Genomic DNA, 16244 nt, shown 5'->3' with positions numbered 1-16244 from the left:
ATTTTGTTTTTCAGTAATGAAACAATTTGACAAGGTGATTCAGAATCTCGAATACTTGAACAGAACTTAGTGACTTCTAAATTGACCTAATGAAGATACTATCAGGGGTGCAGTTTTGGAATATTGCCTGCTTGTTTTCTTGGGATATTTAAACCAAAAAAAGTTCCTGCAATACTAGAAATTTGAAGACTGAAGGAAATTTCATGGAAGGGGTGGTGATGGTGGATCATCTTTATTTCCTCTGCCCCAGCAGCAGCAACCCTGGCTAGCATCCTGATATGCACTTTAGAATGCCATTTTGTCTTCATGAACATTTCTTGCCCTTTCACAATTGGATGAGCTGCCTAGTCCTCAACAATTCATATAAGATATGGTCTTATAATAATTATCAGTAATCCGTAATGGTTTAAAACAGGAGTGCTATATCTGGCCACCCCCAAGTTTGTTTTTGGGTTTTCAAGCCCTCTAGGCCCCTAGCCTTTATTTTCATGGCAAAAGGGAGAAAAAGAGCAGACCAGCAAGAGAGAGAGAAAGTTTAATAGCTTCTTGTGAAAACCTGTCAGCTGTTTTCCAAAATAATTAAAAGACTTTTGCCTAGCCAAACCACTCAACTTACACACCCCACTTTCATTCTTCATAAGGATTTATCACCATTTTTGGTTGTTGTAGGTTTTTTGGGGGCTATATGGCCATGTTCTAGAGGCATTCTCTCCTGACGTTTCGCCTGCATCTATGGTAAGCATCCTCTGAGGTTGCTTGCCATAGATGCAGGCCAAACACCAGGAGAGAATGCTTTTAGAACATGGCCATATAGCCCAAAAAAACCCTACAACAACCCAGTGATTCCGGCCATGAAAGCCTTCGACAATATATCGCCGTTTTATTTAAAAAGTCAAAATAGCACCTGAATGTTCCTCTTTCCTCCTCTAGTGTCTGTAGAGTACTTTTAGAAAGGCCATAAGTAACAATGCCCTTAAGCAAAGTAAACACATTCCATAATCATGCCCATAAACAGAGTATGGAACTAACTATCATTGAGGGACTGAAATATCATGTTTGCTTGCACATTCCTACATGTGGATATGTAATGAAACTTATTACATGAAGCCTCAGGTAGCTTTTTAGAATAATTTATTTATAAATAACTACAATGGACCATTGGTATATGCTGGTATTTGGTTTTAGGACCCTTTGTGCATAACAAAATCTATGGATGCTCAAGTCCCATTATATACCATGGTGTAGTAAAGCAATGACCCTTATATAAAATAAGCACTCAAATGAGTGCAGGAGTTTACTATTGTTTTCAAGTCATGTTTGTTTGAATCTGTGGATACATACCCATGAATAAGGATGAGTAGCTGTATTAATATTGAGATATCTGAAAATGTCTCACCCAAACACTATTCAATCATTTATTTAAAAATATTGTTTATTAAATGCATTAATGATATACAGAATTTAAAAGAAAATAACAAAAAGTGAATCAAATATACATAATACAGATATGCCATTCCACCAAACACCCCTCCCCTGCCCCCTACCCATGAATCACCACCCAACCAGGAAAACCCAAGCTGGGCTTTTCTGGTTGGGTAAGTACCATGATGACATGGGGCTACCCCTACTCCCAAAAGCCCTTAAAATAAGTAATAACTTACCAGGCCATCATGACGTTTCTCCAGAGGCCTACTGGTGCATAGAAATGATATGGAAGGAGGTGTGGGGGGAGGAGTGATTCCCCTCTTGTCTCCTGGTGCATCATTTCTATGTGCCAGGAGGTCTCCAGAGAGATGTTGTGGCGGCCCGGTAAGTTATTACTTACTTTAAGGGCTTTTGGGGGATGGCTTGGTGAGGAGAAGTGCCCTCTTAGGTTCTCTGGACTTTTGGAAGCTCAAAACACTAAAATGTACTATGGGGATTGACCCCGATACCGCATAAGAATTCTCATGGGTGAGTCCTGAATTAATTCTCTTTTACCTAAGGCGTCATTTGGAATGACTCTCAGTGTGAAACTAATCTCTAAAAAAACCCTTACCTTTATTTTTACATTAATAAATTCCCCTTGCGGCTGTTGTGGTTCAACAACGACAGCATGATGGGGATGAGAGGGAGAGTGCAGCTAATGTTGGCCTTCAGTTTTCTCAGTCACAGCCTGTATCTGTAGAGAGGCCGTTCTCACAGGAAAGGAATGCAGATGATAAGACAGATGCTGAGAACCAGGGTCGAGGTGCCCAGGTGTTGAGACGGAGCCCACAGATTGCGGCCAAGTGTTGAGATCATCAGTTTGGTGGGAAAGTTGCTTGTTTTGATGTTTAGTGAATATATGCTCGGCTCTGGAGATTTCTAGTTGTCAGTTCCAACGTTGCTTTAAGGCTAGCTCCGGCTCCGGGCCTTGGGAAAGGCTGCTTCATGCTATTTCATGCTATTTCATGCTATTTCAAGGACTTTACACTGAACCTGTGCTTCAAGTCTCCTGCTTTGGCAATATGGATTATATTGGATTATAACCTGTACTATTGATCTTTTCACTGCTTATGAACTACCTTTTGTTTGAAAACCTCACAATAAACTATATACCTCACAACTGTGGCTGGTTTGTGGTAGAGAGCAAGGTGAATCTTATTCTGAGACACAACAGTGGCTACTTAAAAGTCTATTTTTTCTTCCTTTCTAAATATCCAAATGCAAGCTTCCAATTCCTACCAAAATCTTCATTACTTCCTTCCCAAATACAATTGGAGTGCTTAACCATTTGGATACACTCAAATATTTTTTCTCTCTTGTCTTTCAGGAGTAACTATTTTTCCCCTTTCCAAGATTTTGCTTATTGTTATTCTTGCAGAAACAAAACTGTGTCAACAGATTTTTGCATCTTCTTTACAACTTCTTTTACAAAATAAGCAAAAGAGACACATTTCTGGATTTTTCTTAATCTTTTTAGTGATCATGTTATTTGTTTCTTTATTCACGTTTTTCTAAAAAAATTGTACCAACTTATAAGTCCATCAAGCATGGAAGAAGGTACCTTTCTATAATAAATTTCCTCTCCCCGTGAAATGGGGAGAGAAAAATGGTTTGTCTGCCTCCCACAAGGCAGGGATGGTTCCAATGGAACCTTCCAGAGGACTAGGGGGCGTGGCCTGTTAGTACAGGCCAGCCCCCACCGAGGCTCATTCGGAGCCTGGAAGCTGGAGAGTGAGGACGCAGCGACGACCAGGGAGAAGACAAGATTGAAGAAAAGGAAAGAAAGAAGAAAAGAGAAGACAGAGTGAAGGCAGACTAAAGAGGACTGAAGATTGGGAGAAGATCTGAGTGAAGAGGAGAGTGGAGTGAAGAACTCAAGAAAGAAGACCAGACGAAGCAGAAAGGAAAAAGAATACCTACAGGTCTGTGTCGGGACCCTGTGGGGGTGGGTGGCACCCCCTCCTCCAGGAAGGCTAGTGGGTCGCTTCATCGGGGGTCTGGTTTTGCGCACCCCCCCCTCCCGCTTCCTGCCTCTTCTTTCCTCGTCCTTTGGCCAGGCCCGCTCGTGGAGGCTTAGGCCGAGCTCGGCCTTGGGTCGCCATGTGGGCCTGGTGTGAGGTCATTACTACAGCAGGTTTTTGTTTCATATGCCGGCTGGGCCCTCCTGATACTGGTTTCGGTTTCGGTTTGGTTGCACTTGATGGCGGCCATTTTAGGAGAAGAGGCAGCCGCCATTTTGGGCTAACCTCGAGCTGGGCCAGGTCGGGCATTTTGTCAGTGCAAGCAGCTGGCTGGTTGATGATTTAAACCAGCTTTGCAAATGAATTGGAGCTCCTGCTATTAGATCCAGCTTCTAATAAAATAAAATAAAATAAAATAAAATAAAATAAAAAATTTAAATTACGCCAGGAGGGGAGCTCCTGCTGTTAGATCCAGCTTCTGACAGCAAAATAAATAAATAAATAAATTACGCCAGGAGGGGAGCTCCTGCGGTTAGATCCAGCTTCTGATAACAACAACAAAAAAAATTACGCCAGGAGGGGAGCTCCTGCTGTTAGATCCAGCTTCGGATAGCAACAAAAAATTACGCCAGGAGGTGTGCTCCTGCTGTTAGATCTAGCTTCGGATAGCAACGAAAAAAATTACGCCAGGAGGGGAGCTCCTGCTGTTAGATCCAGCTTCTGATAGCAAAAAAATAAAATAAAAAATAATAAATAAATAAATAAATAAATTACGCCGGGAGGGGAGCTCCTGCTGTTAGATCCAGCTTTGGATAGCAAAAAAAAATTACGTCAGGAGGGGAGCTCCTGCTGTTAGATCCAGCTTCTGATAGGGATATCTTTGCGATATGCAAATGTGAGTAGATCAATAGGCCCCATCAGTCAGCGACAGTTCATCAGGCAGACCACATGAGCATAGGGCTTGCTTAAGCCGAGTCAGGTTCATAGTCTGTTTACCATTGATAGGAGATCACAGGTGGGAAGTGAGCTGCTGAGGTTAGCTCCAGCTTGAACTGATGACATTTTAGAGGAAACCAGCATTCTTTGCTATATTTGATGGAGCAGCATCAATTTTTCCTTCAGGATGGCGCCAAAGAAGAACATGGGCTGCCCTAAGGGACAGGGGCCGGCCAAGAAGACGCCGGCGAAATGCCCCCCCTCCTCACGAGTCATCATCAGAGGATGAGGGCATTTCGGCCAAGGACATCGAGGCCTTAATGGCCAGAATGGATAAGTTTGAGAGGGAGACGGGTTTGCCGGTGAGGGAGGCCGGGCCGCGCCCGGCTTGACGGGCTAGTACTAAGCTAATCTTTAAGAGTTTGCTTTCTCGCATGTCTCCACTAGAGTCTGCTCGAAAAGCTGGGACTCAAGAAGGAGAGCGGGGCCACCCAGCCGGAGTCCAACCAGCCAGACATGATCCTGGGGCTTGGGCTTTATCTCAGCCCCAGGCAATGGCTGTCCAAGCTCCAGTGGCGAGTTCAACAATAACAACTGGGCCCATGGTGGCCCAAGCAGAACCGCAGAGCACTGCAACAGCTGGTCAAGTGCCGACAGCGAGGCCAGCCGCAACATCTACGCCCAAGCCGGCTGACCCAGTGCTGCCAGCACGTCAGAGTTAACCTTCCGCGCCTGAAATCATGGTGTCGACCAACCCCCTTCGCAACCTGCTGTCCCGGAGGGACCCTCCACGTATACAGGTAACAGCACCACACTGGTTTGGCCCTGGGGCCAAAATCAGACACAAACTACATCACTTACTCACACAGATTCAGCGCCGGCTGCATCGGGGGTTTCGGTCATTAAGGCCGTTTCCCATGACACTGCTGTGGCCCCAATATCCCTAGAAGTGGCTAGAACGGGGGAGGCCAACCAATTTTGGGGAACTGACAAACGGGTTCTGCCGATAATTTCTACGGCGGCCTCGGCCTCTCTAGGGGCCCATCTGTCTCAAAAACCATTGATAAGATCCTCAGGAATGAATATATAGATATTTTTTCCGTATACTTTAGAGAATTAGAGAAGAAGGAAAAAGAGGATCTGGATGAGGAACGCAAAGGAAAAATTAAAGAAGAGGAGGGTGGAGCAAAATTGGAAAAACTGGATAGCTTGCTACACCATTTATGCATCCTTGATAGTTGAGGCTCATCCATATAGGGCTAAGTCCCTGTTTAACTATCAAAATATAATTTAAGGGGCATATGTTAATTACTCCAGTCAGGCGTGGCTGGTTTATGATAGCCGCTTTCGTGCCGAGGCTGCCACGATGCCTAATAAGTGATTGGACCTCATTGATAGTCAGCTGTGGATGGAGGTAATGAATACAACCAGATCAGTCTCTGGTGAGAAGGCCGGTAGTGGCCACACCATCCAAAACACTAGGGGAGGTCAGCCCTTTCGGCAAGGAGGCCCAGCACAACAGCCACAAAGACAAAAGCATATGTGTCGGGAATATGCGGCGCAGGGAGCTTCCTCCCGCAAGAACTGCAGATTTCAACACGCCTGTACAATATGCCAGGGTAATCACGCAGCTAAGACCTGTTATAAAGGAAAGCCCGCAAGATTTAATCCAAGGGACGCCCAGTTTCATATAAAGAACCCTGCCCAGGCTAATGTTCAGAAAGGGCCCCAGCCCAGTCAAGGTGGGTCCTCTTAGTGGTTGGCTGGAAATATACCCTGACAGAGCTGAGGCAATTTATTTGCTTTGTGGCTTTACGGATGGTTTCCGGATTCCGGCCCTTGGGCCGCGTTCCCCCTGTTTATCTCCTAATTTGAAATCTGTTTTAGGCTTGGAGGCAGTGGTCAAACAAAAAACAGATAAAGAGGTAAAGGAGGGCAGGGTTCTGGGACCATTTTCTGCACCCCCCACGCCTCAGTTTAGGTTTTCCCCGTTGGGAATAGTGCCCAAAAAAGCCATCGGTGAATATCGCCTCATTCATCATTTGTCTTACCCCAGAGGGGGCTCTGTGAATGACGCCATCTTTTGATTCAGCAGTGCGGTTGCTGCGGCGTTGTGCCTCTGGCTGAGGAAAAACGGAAGGTCCCCATACGGTTTTGACCTTTTTGGGATAGAATTAGATACAGTTAATCAATTTTCCAGGCTGCCGGCGGCAAAGGTTGAGGGTTTGATAGATAAGTTAGAACACTTTTTGTCACGGCAGAAGGCTACCTTACGGGAGTTTCAACAGATAATTGGCCATTTAAATTTTGCTCGTAAGGTAATAGCACCTGGCCGGGCATTTCTTCGCAGACTTTGTGATGCTATCTCAGGTGTAGCCATGCCCCACCATCACATTAGGATAACGCTAGCCATAAAGTCTGATTTGTTCATTTGGCTACAATTCCTTCGCCAATTTAATGGAGTTTTGTTTTGGCGACAGGAGTTGATGGTTAAGAATGCTTTACAAGTCTCATCGGACGCTTCAGGTGCCATAGGGTTTGGAGTTTACTTTGAGAGACACTTTAGGCAGCATTATAAATTACCCGAGTCCATGCTGGTGCCTTATGAGCACTTGGCCCAGTTTTGTGTTTACCACAAAAGGAGAGGTTTGGCCCCACAATCCATCAAATCAAAGTTGTCAGCGCTCGCATATTGGTTTAAGGCCCAGGGCCTTAGCGATCCCACTGACGACTTTCGCATCCACAAAATTATAGCCGGATGGTCTAGGCAGTGCGGGCATTCCAAGGATGACCGCCAGCCCTTGACACCTACAATTCTTAAGGGACTTAGGCAAATATGGCCCCGTTTGTTCGCATCACTATATGAGCAGGCTTTGTTTCATGCAGCAGCGTTGACGGCATTTTGTGCAGCCCTTCGTGTGAGTGAATTGGTGTCATTATCCAAGTCTGATACCTCTGCTCGTTTCTGATGTTAAGGTTTTCCAAGATAAAATTGAAATCAAAATCAGAACCTCAAAAACAGATCAGGGGGCTAAGGGTCAGACGATCAGCCTGCTAAGATGTGGGGAAGAAGATTTGTGCCCAGTTTCAGCTATGGTGCAATTTACGGCACTCAGGGGCACGGAGGGAAGTTACCTGTTCCATCATCAGGACGGAACACCGCTGACCAATTATCAGTTTTGGACAGTTACAACCAAAGCACTGGACCTTCTGGGGATGGGACACCTTAAATTCGACACACACTCATTTAGGATTGGCGCGGCCTCATCAGCATCAGCAATGGGATATGAAGAAGAAAAAATTAAGGCCTTAGGCAGATGGAGGTCCAGCACGTTTAAGAGTTACGTACGTCCAGTTTCATTACAGTTATTGTTATCATTGGTCACATGGGGCTGGCGCATAGGAGAAGGGTCCTGGTGTGCGGACACAGTTTTGTCTTCTGGGCGGAAAGAGAGGCCCTTAAGACTGCCTATGGCCAGCATTTGGGTCTCGCTTCCATTGCGACGGTCGAATGGAGAGGCGTGAGAGGCCTGCGTTGGGATTGTTTGTGCCCCTTGTTTAGTGCCAGGAGCGGGCCACCTCCTGATGTGTTAGTTATCCACCTCGGTGGTAACGATTTGGGCTTGAATGGGGCTGGCGCATAGGAGAAGGGTCCTGGTGTGCGGACACAGTTTTGTTTTCTGGGGGGAAAGAGAGGCCCTTAAGACTGCCTATGGCCAGCATTTGGGTCTCGCTTCCATCGCGACGGTCGAATGGAGAGTCGTGAGAGGCCTGCGTTGGGACGGTTTGTGCCCCTTGTTTAGTGCCAGGAGTGGGCCACCTCCTGATGTGTTAGTTATCCACCTCGGTGGTAACGATTTGGGCTTGTTGACTGGGAAAGCACTCTTCCTACAAGCACGCGCAGATATCCAAAAGATTTGGTGGGCATGGCCCCGTGTGCACATTGCATGGTCGGCTATTATTCCACGTCGCAGGTGGTTGGGAGGAGGTGATGTGCGGAGGCTCGAGAGAGCCAGAAAGAGAGTAAACAGGGCCATGCGAATGTTTATGATATGACAGAGGGGTTACTACATTGAGCACGTAGCCATCACTCGAGACGATGAGAGATTGTATCGGGTGGATGGAGTGCATCTTTCCGAGTTGGGCAACCAACAGTTTTTATCAGACTTACAACAAGGTATCCAGGGGGTGTTAGGTGAATTGGTGGGAGATGGGGGCGAAATAGACATTTGCCCCCAATCCGTGGCATAAAATAGTTAGGGAAATCCTTTAGTCGGTGTGCACCTAAGGCACCCCCTTAAGGGGTGATAGGCCATTAAGTTAAACACTCACCTACATTTTAGTTAAAAGGTGAAGTGAAGTCAAATGGCTGTGAAATGAGAGGAGTCAGGGTGCAAGATCTTTGGAAGAGACTCCTCACTCATTTCCCTTGCTTGGTGGTCCGGGTTTATTACCAGGAAACCCAGGTGCTTCGCCCGAAAATTGTTGTTTTAAGATCTGGTAGTGAATCTACCTGGGTTTGGTTATACCAGTTCCCGACACCCCTTTGAGTTAGGTTAAGCACTTAAATAGGTAACGTTAAATAAAAGTTGCCCAATTTGAACCCATTGACTTGGTTGTTGTGTCTTTATTCGTGAGTCTTTACTTCGGGGGTTGGCAGACAATTTACATCTCCAACATTCCCATCGGTGAGATTTATCTATTTTGGCTATTACCCCAGTGGGTATATAACTTCTATAAAACATTTTATACATATTCTCTCTAATGGATCCAGCTGTTAACATTTAAATTGGCTTCTCCATAAATATTCCCAATTTTCTAAATTAATATTTTTCCCAAAATTCTTAGTCCACAAAATCACCACTGTTTTTATTCGATTATCTTTTTGATGATACTCTAATATGTATAATCTAATAATAGACCTTTCTGGATAGTATATGTAGCTATGTATCACTCTAAAGTCAATAGACTTTTCTTGATAGTGATTAAGTTGAATATGCATTGGGTTTTTTCTTGAAAAACCAGCATTAGAATCCCCTCCATGTGGATGACTTTATCAAAACTCTTATCTGTAATTACGTTTTTTTTAAATGATATATCAGTGAGATCAGTAGATGCTGCAAGTTCAAAGACCAATGGATAACGATTGTTCTGTTCCATTCAAAACTGCATGGATGGGACGTCATTATAGGAATGTCTAGAAGTGGTGGTTCAAGTTGTGAACTCTATCCAATTACAATTCTTGTGCTAAATCAGGCATTAGACAAACTTCTGCCTCCAGGTGTTTTGGACTTCAACTTCCAGAAATCTCAGCCAGTTCACCAGTTGTTAGGAATTGTGCAAGTTGAAGCCTAAAACAACTGGAGGGTCAAGGTTTGCCCATGTCTGGGCTAAATACAACTAAAGTATAGCCCATTGAAGAATAAACTTGTCAAATCCAATGGAAATCCCATTTATTTCAGTAGGTCTATTATAATATAATTTAAAATTAGTTTTAGCCCTTTGAGGATGCTAACAGTAGGAATAAGGTAGCCACATAAACCACCTCATCACATTGACAGGGGAAAGCATGGGTGACCATCCCTTTAAGAGTAGAGAATTGCCATTCTTATATGGTCAGCAGTCATGTTTTGTGTTCTGCTTCCCCATCACACTCACACATGGAAACTTAAGAGCTGGCAATACATTCATCTTACATTCATCACAAGATCAGTATTACTTTTTTGTTTTTAATCAGGAGAAGCAATATCCAAAAACCAAGAAATCCCTTTCCCTGCCCAAAGCCTCTCAATAATAATAATAATAACAATAATAATAATAACAACAACAACAACAACAACAACAACAACAACAACAACAACAACAATAATATGAGATATTTATAAACCGCCCCGAGTCCCTTTGGGGAGATAGGGCAGAAAACAAACAAACAAACAAACAAACAAACAAACAAATAATACATTGAAAGAGACTGACACCAGATTAAATCCACTTCATTCCATGGGATCCTATGGTTCTTCATCAAAGCCCATAGGATACAAGAGACAGTGATCCAGGTTAAAACCATTTCTTTCCACAGGATCCTATGGTTCTGCACCAAAGCCCATAAGATACAGAGACAATGATCCAGGTTAAAATCATTGTTTCCATGGGATCATATGGTTTTGCATCAAAGCCCATAGGATACAAGAGACAATGATCCAGGTTAAAACCATTTATTTCCATGGGGACCTATGGTTCTGCATCAAAGCTAATAGGATACAATAGGCAGTGATCCAGGTTAAAAACAATTCTTTCCTATGGGATCCTATGGTTCTGCATCAAGGCACATAGGATGTTAGAAACAATAATCCAGGTTAAAACCAATTCTTTCCATGGGATCCTCTGGTTCTGCATGAAACCCCATAGATACAGGAGACAGTGATCCCAGTTGAAACATTTTTTCCATGGGATCCTACAGTTCTGCATCAAACCACATAGGATACAACTGACAGTTGGGCAATGAAACAGGATAGAAACTTTTAATGGTTTCCATCACATCTGTTTTTCAGTTGTAAACATAGGAGTAAAGTGCGGTAAGAGGTAGGAGCTCTGAACATGATTGCTGGCCCATGTTCAGAGTGCCTTCCTTTCAGGACATTTTTGCCTCTTTTCAACCCTGGAACGTGTGATGAGCTTCATGCCTTTTCATGCTTGAAAAGAGGCTGAAGTGTCCTACAAGTGGGAAATTTCTCAATGTGATAAGGTGATAAGCCACGTGTCATCATGCTTCCTACTTCCAGGCCTTTTTCATACAAAAAAAATAGTGAAAAGGTTTAGGAGGGCTTTGTTTCAGTGTGTGTGAAGGAGAAAAATGTGTGTGTATTTTTTTTTCAAAAGCAGAATTGAACTTCTCTTTGCTTCTGTTTTTTTTAAAGCAAACATGTTTTTAAAGTGGTTGGACTCGCAGCAGACCTCCAAGAATTGAGAGGTTGTACACTACAGTATACTACCTCTTCAAGCAACATTAAAGGGTCTACACTAACCATCTAATGCAGCTTGAAGCTGACTTCAAACTGTGATGCCTACACAGTGCATTCCGCCAAAGTGTGCTGCAGTGCAAATTAAACATTTTTAAAGCAGATCAAGCAAAATTGGGGGAAGTTCAAGTCAAACACCTTGATGCATTTCAGTGAGTCCCCAATGGAAATCACATCACATGGCATAATTGGCTCCATAGAATGCAAAGCAGTTCTGTAGTTCATGTAATCATCACCATCCTGCCCTCATACCTGTTGTTGCTATGCCATCTAATCATCAGCACAGTAGAACCAGTTTCTCCCTAATTGTTATCAAGACACTCCAAATGGTCAGTGTATATGTGCCCAGGGTTTCATTAGTGTGTTTGGGCTTAGTCTTTCTCTCTTTCCTCCTTTGGCTCTCTGTACTACCTGTAAATCTACTCTAAACATTTCCTAGCCATTCAGAGCACATTTTGAGAATTGAGGGAATGTGGACGTGCAGAAGGAATCTCCCAGTTCTGTTGCTGATGATTCCTGATCAATGCACACAATTTCTTGTGCATTTGCACGTTTTTTTTAAGGATTAACATATTAGTGTGTTTAACAATAGCTAAAGCAACATCTTAGTGAGCCAAGGACAAGATTTCAGATGACACAAACTTGAAATCCCAGCCTGACTATAATGATCTGAAAATTTAAGATTCTTTCATTTTTTGGTACCATCTGTACTGTAAAATAGATGAATTATCACATTGAAATAATTATCTTATGTCTATAGGAATCAGTCCATAAATCTGAATAGAGACTTACTTTCATATACATATGCCATTGTGGATTTTAATAGTAATACCCATCTATATTCAGAAGAAAAGCTCACTGGGTTCACTAGGAGTTATTGTCGAATCAACCCTGGCGATCAATGGGATGACAGATGTTGCAGCCAGATCGCCCTCACATCTGAGTTATTGCTGGTTAGGTGAGTATAGGATTTGGATACAAAAGAATGATAAATATCATTTATAAAAAGTTATTACTTTTTCAAAGAGATGTTACAGGATGGATTTATTTCCCACATATACAGTAAAATGCATTTTATTTCAAAGCTATTATTTTTGTTTTCAACATTTTTGTGATCATGCTTTGTACATACCTTATACCTTGCAAAATCATAAAAGAATTATATTAAAATGTATATGGAAATAATCCAATCATGTAATGAAGGACTCTTATTTTTTATCTAAATCTTTACTATCATGCTGCCAATTTGGCAGTTATCATACACTGGTATAATATGGAAAATGGGGTTTTATTGGAACGATTGTGTATTTTTTAAATGTTGTTTAGTAGTGACAAAGCAGATTGCAAAAGGAGAGAAGAAAAAACTACACCAATTAGCCATTTTTAAAAAGGTGAGAAATAATTTGATCTCTTAGAATCTTCTGCCACCATAGTTTAGTATATTATCACATGGCTAAAGGAAATGAAATGAGCTATACACGACATGGAGAAATCTACTAACCATTTTCCATTTTATTGAAACAAAATATAATTATCCCATTATCAGCAATTATTAGTTATCCACTTAAATTGTTGCTATTCTCCACTCTATCAATATTTCCAGTACATTTAAAATGCACTAAATTAAGTAAACATGAAAATTCAAGAAAAAAAATCTTTATTAAAAATTAAGCAGTAATCACAAGAGTAAGAAAACATTTTAGAATATCTATATAGGATCATAAGAAATATGAGAACATAGAAAACTATCTACTTCGGGGTTAGAACTTTGGCCCGCCCATATCAATATTCTTAGTTCTGAGGTGTTGCTTACCTTCCAGAATCAGGTGGGGCTGACAGGTTTAGTTTCAGCAGCATGCACCAGATCTTCTATAGTTTTATGACAGAGCCCATCGGCTCCCTTCAGACAATGTTGAATGACATCTAGCAGGGCTCTGTAATAAAACTATAGAAGATCTGGTGCATGCCACCATGGTGGCAACATGGGAGGCTTCCTGTGTTGCCTTTGAGACAATGGGGGAGACTGGACGTCTGACGCTTCCTCCCATAGGTTGTGGCGACTGTCGAGTGGGGTGATACACGGCATGGCGCAATGGGTTTCCTCTGTCCCCCACCAGGCACTGCTGGGTTTCCCATGATGCATGGTGATTCCAGCAGTCTGTGTGAAGAGGTCCTGAGTGTATTTAAGGAAGTGTAGTATATATTACTAGATCTCAAAATACCATGGCCAAAACAAACAAGCAAAAAAAAAATCAGGTGGAATATATACGCATACATGATTACATCACAATACTGAATGACTATAGATTTACAATACATTTAGAATGTATGTAATGTGTACATTTGGCTATGGGCTGGATTCAGATTTTATCTGCAGAAGCAGCAGGAATGTAGCAGTTCTGTCTGATTCTTCCTTTCCCTTTGACTGGTAGGAAAAACTTTAGGCAGACAGAGGAAATGAGAGAAAACTGTTACTTAAACTGCTTCTGCTTGGAGGTGACCACTGGAATAAACCGAGTTTTCAATAGGAATGGAAGAAAGTCTTTCATTTAAGGAATTTGGAATTTGGATACAGCCCGGGATCAGTTTAAAGGGGAGTTGCAACAATAACGGACACACATAGGTACATGACTCTCTGTTAGGCTTGTGCATTTTGGCTAAAGTTCGAGACATTTCTGCTATCCAGATTTGGGGGGGGGGGATGTCCATTTTCACACCCCTCCTGAAAACAGAAAATATGGCTATATCCAGCCCATTGGCAGCAATGGGGGAGAGGGCTTTATGGGGCCCCCTTCCCATCATTTTCAGGGCTACAGGGATGAAAATAGCCATACTTGGAGAATACATCTACTACTGCTGGTCACCAAGTTTCATAACATTTGGGTCATCCCCTGATTTTTAGTATATTTTTTCTTTCTACAAATAAAATCTCATTTAAAAATTCTCAAATAAGTATCCTCTGCTGGCCCCACTCTGTAACTTCTCCAGGAGTAGCAGCAGAGCACCATTCCTTCCTGCCAAATGTCAAAGATGCATTTCCACATCACACAGGCACCCTTTATTATACTTCCTTTACTAATAAAAAAACAAGAGCAACTTCTTCCAAAGCTTTTGTAATTTGCATTTCTTGTCCTCACAACATACTGGAAGAGGCCAGCAGCCCACCATCCACAAGCAAGCAAGCAAGAAAGCAAGCAGCATTTCTGGATCATACAGATTTTGTTCATTTTCATGGTCTCTTCCTTTCTGTTGAACTTGTCCACGTGCTTGTGGATTTCAATGGCTTCTCTGTGTAGTCTGACATGGTGGTTGTTGGTGTGGTCCAGCATTTCTGTGTTCTCAAATAATATGCTGTGCCCAGGCTGGTTCATCAGGTGCTCTGCTATGGCTGACTTCTCTGGTTGAAGTAGTCTGCAGTGCCTGGACACAGCATATTATTTGAGACCATGAAAATGAACAAAATCTGGCTACCAGTATTAAAAAACTCTAAAATTACAACAGCAAAACAACAGAGAGGAAACAACCAGGCACATCTTAACACCTCTCAGCAAGAGATTTTCCCAGGCTCAGCCAGGCCTTCAAATGCTAATGAAGGTGGTCAGCTGAAACATTCACACCTAGCTCCAGCAGAGAAAAGCTCTTTGCCCCACCCCAGCCACTCCACAGATACATAAACCTATTGTCCTAATTCCAACAGACCTCACTACCTCTGAGGATGCTTGCCATAGATGCAGGCGAAACGTCAGGAGAAATGCCTCTAGAACATGGCTCTATAGCCCGAAAAAACCCACAAGAACCTAGTGATTCCAGCCATGAAAGCTTTCGACAATATATTTGTGGTAGGTTTAGGTAGGTAGGGTAGGTAGGTCATTTTCCTAATAATGAGGCTTTGCTGTTTGCTGGAATTCCTATAATTATTAAAAATAATAATCTTTTACAAGTATGACTTTGATGAAAGATAAGAGGGAGGAGAGATAAGAGAAGAAGCTAAAGGCTTTAGCAGAGGCTAACGGGTGACTTTAGCTGAGTGCCAGCCTAAAAGGAAAGCACATCCACCCACAAGTCCCCAAATGCCATGCATCCACCTATACTTTCCAACTCCCAGTCCCACTAAATAAATAATCAAGAAAATCAAGGAAAAACAAGGAAAATAAAAAAGATTCAGTATTAGAAGCCAAGGCCAAAGCTAAAGCTGAGAGCGAGTGGCAAATCAATTGGACTGAAACACCTCTCTCTAGAGCCAGGACACAACAGAGAAATGGAGGCACTCACCCCATTAAATAGACACAGCTTGTGTAAGGCATATCATGGTTTCCTTCTATTCTGACTGGCCCAACAGGCAGGGCACATAGGGAAACCCCATACGAGCATGCAGCTGCCTCTCCGTGTGGCACGGGCTCCCAAATAGAGCAGAAGGAGCCACGACCAACAACCAAATGGTTGGGCTCTGTTGAAAAAAAGAAATATGGCAATGAACCCCTTGCAGTTACGGGCATCCGAAGAAGCCAAACAAACCAAACAAGCCAAAGGAAAACAGCTTAAATGAATCTGTGCACAAGACTACTTTCTATCTCTATTATCTCTATCTCTATCTGAAATATTGTGAAGGAATGACTGAATTTCTTATAATATGACTATTATTTGGAGCAGGGTCTGGGGAAACATATGTCTCTCCAGATGTTTTGAACTTTAACACTCAGAAGCTCTATCCAGCATGGTTAATATTAAGTTGTTTTAGGAGTTAAATACCACACATCTGGAGGGCAAAAGTTTATTAAGTACATTTAAATGAGAAATATTAATGCAAAGTGAAATAAATTCAACCCCAGTATAGTGACAAAAAAATGCTGAAGATATTTTC

The 16244-nt window shown here is 42.6% G+C and overlaps 2 long non-coding RNA genes across 2 annotated transcripts in view; both read right to left on the bottom strand.

Moving 5' to 3' along the window:
- Window positions 1-16244, bottom strand: part of LOC137096638 (uncharacterized) — a 94308-nt gene that overhangs the window by 55799 nt on the left and 22265 nt on the right. The window lies entirely within an intron of this gene.
- Window positions 13024-15826, bottom strand: LOC137096637 (uncharacterized). Its single transcript, XR_010909567.1, has 2 exons — window positions 15656-15826; window positions 13024-13556 (listed from the first exon to the last, which is right to left on the bottom strand). It is a non-coding gene; the product is annotated as an uncharacterized lncRNA (long non-coding RNA).

The sequence above is a fragment of the Anolis sagrei genome, chromosome 3, assembly GCF_037176765.1.
Source record: "Anolis sagrei isolate rAnoSag1 chromosome 3, rAnoSag1.mat, whole genome shotgun sequence".
Taxonomy (NCBI): domain Eukaryota; kingdom Metazoa; phylum Chordata; class Lepidosauria; order Squamata; family Dactyloidae; genus Anolis; species Anolis sagrei.
The sequence above is the reverse complement of the archived record's forward strand: the minus strand, read 5'-3'. Positions and strand labels throughout refer to the sequence as shown.